This window comes from Spermophilus citellus, assembly GCF_964194105.1.
Source record: "Spermophilus citellus genome assembly, chromosome: 5".
In the NCBI taxonomy this organism is placed as follows: domain Eukaryota; kingdom Metazoa; phylum Chordata; class Mammalia; order Rodentia; family Sciuridae; genus Spermophilus; species Spermophilus citellus.
Genome location: NC_138186.1, coordinates 75039337 through 75043823, shown reverse-complemented (window position 1 = coordinate 75043823; position 4487 = coordinate 75039337). Strand labels below are relative to the sequence as shown.

At 40.8% G+C, this 4487-nt stretch overlaps 1 pseudogene across 1 annotated transcript; it reads right to left on the bottom strand.

Moving 5' to 3' along the window:
* Window positions 1–616: 616 nt before the first annotated feature.
* Window positions 617–2349, bottom strand: LOC308650037 (60 kDa heat shock protein, mitochondrial-like; annotated as a pseudogene). The gene has a single exon. The product of its transcript is annotated as a 60 kDa heat shock protein, mitochondrial-like (transcript).
* Window positions 2350–4487: the final 2138 nt, after the last annotated feature.

Below are 4487 nucleotides of genomic sequence, written 5' to 3'. Positions count from 1 at the left end.
TTGTACACAATTATTCTCCACAGAAAGGCTGCTTCTGGGGGCTGGGGATGTGGCTCAAGCGGTAGCACGCTCACCTAGTGTGCATGTGGCCCGGGTTCGATCCTCAGCACCACATACAAACAAAGATGTTGTGTCCGCCGAGAATTAAGAAAAAATAAATAAATATTAAAATTCTCTCTCTCTCTCTCTCTCTCTCTCTCTCTCTCTGTCTCTCACTCTCTCTTTAAAAAAAAAAAAAAGAAAGGCTGCTTCTGAACTTCTCATCTGGTTATGGCAAGCACTAAAATCCTGGTTTTAGCAGAAGAGTAGTAGAAATGCCTTGTGATTTAAGTTGAAAGCAGTGCATTGGTACAAGGCTCTTGCACCCAGTATCAGGAATGTACTAATGTCTTTATTCAAAAATACAAAATAAATTATCTGTAGGCATGGACAATGACAGCAGTAAACCATTATACACTGTCAACTGAAATCAGTAACTGATGGTTATAGAGATTTTATTAAACATCAACCAGCCTTTTCTTCAGTCATTCTCTTCAACTGACTTCTCTGAAGTTATTGGTGAGGAAACTTGGTTTTAGCTTCCTGTCACAGTTCATTAATAAATGGTAAAGCACTATTCTGAGAATTAGAACATGCCACCTCCCATACCACTTCCCATTCCACCCATTGTGCCCATTCCAGGGTCCTTTTCTTCTTTAGGAATTTCTGTGACTACGACTTCTGCTGTAGTTAACAGAGAAGCAACTCCAGCAGCATCCAGTAAGGCAGTTCTTACAACCTTTGTTGGATCAATGAGTCCTTTTTCTACCATATTCACAAAATCTCCAAGCATAGCATCATAGCTAACTTCCAAGGAACTCTGCAGAATTTTCTCAACTATCAAAGAGCCTTCAACACCTGCATTCATAGCAATGGTCATTGCAGGAATTTTAAGTGTTTTTAAAATAATTTCTATACCAATTTTCTGATCCTCATTAGCTGAAGTTAGTGAGTTCAAGGCTGGAATGCACCGAAGCAGAGCACAGCCCCCACCCAGAACAATGTCTTCTTCAATGGCAGCTCTTGTAGCATTGAGGGCATCTGTAACTTTGTCTTTTTTTTTTTTTTCATTCACTTAGACATTACTTGTCCCACCAACCTTCAGCACAGCTACTCCATCTGAAAGTTTTGCCAGTCGTTCATTCAGTTTTTCCTTTTCATATTCACTATTTGTGCTTTCTAATTGCTCTGTGATTTCTTGAATATGTTTTTCAATTTGAGCTTCATCACCTTTTCCTTTCAAAAGCATGGCATCATCTTTGGTGACAATGACTTCTCCAACTTTTCCTAAATCATGGAGGCTGAACATCTTCAATATTTAGGGTCAAATCCTCCTCACCAAACACTGCACCCAGTAGCAATAGCCATATCTTTAAGTTGGTTCTTTCTGTTGTCACCCAAACCTGGAGCTTTAACTGCCACAACCTGAAGACCAACTTTTAGCCTATTGAAAACAAGTGTGCTTAGAGATTCTCCATCAACATCTTCAGCAATTATGACCAATGGTTTATGGTGAGCATTGGCAATTTCAAGAGCAGGTACAATGGACTGGATGCTAGAAATTTTCTTTTCACTCAACAGAACATAAGCATCCTGGAATTCACATTTCTGCCTCTTGATGTATTAATAAAGTATGGAAAGATATAGCCTCTATCAAACTTCATGCCTTCAATAATTTCTAATTCATCCTCAAGTGTTTTCCATCCTTTACTGTGATCACACCCTTTTTTCCAACCTTTTTCATTGCACCAGAAATAATGTTGACAATTTCTTTGTCTCCATTTGCAGAAATAGTAGCAACCTGGCAATTTCTTCAGGAGTTGTCAGAGGTTTAGACTGCTTCTTGAGTTCAGTAATTACAGCATCAACAGCTAACATTACACCTCTCCTGATTTCCACTGGATTAACACCTTTGCTAATCTTCTCGGAGCCTTCTTTGGCAATAGAGTGTGCCAGTACAGTAGCAGTGGTGGTGCCATCCCCGGCCTCTTCATTTGTATTATTGGCAACATCTTGAACAAGTTTAGCTCCAATATTTTTGTATTTATTCTTTAAATCAATTGACTTTGCAACAGTCGCACCATCTTTTGTTACTTTGGGACTTCCCCAACTCTGTTCAATAATTACCATTCTTCCCTTTGGCCCCATTGTAACAGCTACTGCGTCGGCTAAAAGGTCTACACCTTGAAGCATTAAGGCTTGGGCATCTGCACCAAATTTTACATTTTTGGCATAAGCCTGAGTGAGATGAGGAGCCAGTCTCCTAGACACTGGTCTCATCTGGCGAAGGACTGTGGGTAGTTGAAGCATTTCTGCGGAGCGTCGGCAGGGAGTGCACGCGGCAAGACAGACTGCCATGAGTGAGGGCTACATACCCTTTTAATTTCTTTTGTCTAATTGCTCTGGCCAGTGTTTCAAGAACTATGTTGAACAGAAGTGATGAAAGAGGGCATCCCTATCTTATTCCAGTTTTTAGAGGGAATGCCTTCAATTTTTCTCAAACACACATATATATTTAGAAAAATACAGGATGTTAAAATAGTAAAAATTTGGAGGGGGAAAGAAAAATGAAAGAAGAAAAATGAAAAGAAAAAATGGGCATATATAACACCTCTATATTATATTATTCAGAGGACTCACTCCTCAAAATCCTATTTCATGAAAAGTTCTTGGTTTCACATATGTTGGAGGATGTGAGGACCAGAGGATAGAGGGTTAAAAGAGAAAGAGAGAAAAAAAATATATTTGCAGGAAGAAACCAGGGTTGCTGCTAGTTTTATGGATCCATTTTTTTCCTGCTTCTCTTCTCATGCAATAGGTGGAGTTGTCTGTTATAAGCTGGTGTCTCTGCCCTCAGGATGATGGAGGTAGAGAGGGTGGGAAGACTGGTCCTGGTGTAGGGCACCTGGAAGCGGGGGAATGCCTCCTGCCAGTCCCTGCAGGGAGACTGCACCTCACAGGTCTCTTTTTGGGACTGCTTGCTCATATGACTTGAGTGCCCAGTACTATCTCCCTCTCTTGTCTGGAGATTTCCCAGTTTCTGATCTCTCTGTTAGGCTCCAAACTTTAGCCACGTCTCCCTCTCCCTTAGCAGTTCCCAATTGTGGGACCTCTTACATCTAGGCTCATACCAGGTGGGCAGTACCCTAGTCGCACTGCACACCTGTCCAACTGAGAGCTGTTTTTGTGTTGGGTAGTAACTGTGTTGAGTTTTTGCCTCTGGGGAGATGGGGAGTTGGAAACCTGGTACCTGGCCCGATGGAGACCCCATCTGGGAGCTGCCCACCACCAAATATGGCAAAAAAGGTGGTCTCGAGATGGAGGCAGTCTGCTTGCAGCGCTGGGGTGTCTGGTGAAGTGAGGGAAGCCGGGTGATGGCCTTATGCTATGGTTAGGTAGCAGCCTAGTGACCTGTGTGGGAGAGGAGTGAAGTCTAAGAGTTCTGCAGAGGTGCTGATAGGTGATTCTGCTAAATGAGCTGTGCGTGGGCTAGAACTTCGGGCTTTGGGTTTTGGGAGCCAGGAGTCCAGAGTCCTACTTGAATGCTGAGACTGGGAGCCCTGTGCAGGGGTCACAGCACTGGTGATTTCTGCAGAAGTCAGCGAATAGGGGTCCTTTAACATTCTCATAGATGCAGTATTCTGACTAGGTGAGATCTGGATCACGGAGCAACACAGAATGCTGCCTCCCCCTGGTCCACCATCTTCCTGGAAATGGTATTTCATTATTAACATTACATTTACATCTTTGAAGTTACATCTAACAGCTTGCTATAACTTGCTCAAACAAACTGGCTATTGTCCATCTAAAGGTCCTGGAGTGTCATATTATCAATACTGTAGCTACTATTGTTGAGTTTTTGCAAAAGTACTGGATAGATAGATGAACTGGATAATTTAAAGAAAAGAGGTAGGAAACATACATTTCAGAATTGTTCAGCACTTTGAATGTGGACACATGGTTATTTTTTTTTGTGTGTGTGTGTGTGTTTTTCTATGTACTAGGACAATTTGAAAGACTGAAAGATGCCTGGAGTCTGGTTTATAAGAAGAGATACAGAGTCAGTAGGCCCACTTAGAATTCACAACCTCCATAGTGATAGAAAACACTCTTATCAATTAAGAAAGGGTAGGATAAGCTGCTAGTATTCTTGAAAAAAGATGCTAATTTAACTCTGTATGGAAAATATTTTTCATTCTTTGTTGTTGTAGATGTTATATCTATGTATCTTTCTGCTTGTGACTTTAAAAATTGGCACAATTGTGAATTTTTCATGAATTTGTTTTTAGGTAAATGCACGTCATACTTGCTATTAGGGCTAAGGAGCTAACTACATTTGGAATAGAACTATATTTGACTTATATTGCAAAAATTTTTGATTAAAATTCTTCTAATAATACTTCACACATTCTACAGCCATCTATATGCTAATATTTTCAACAAATTAT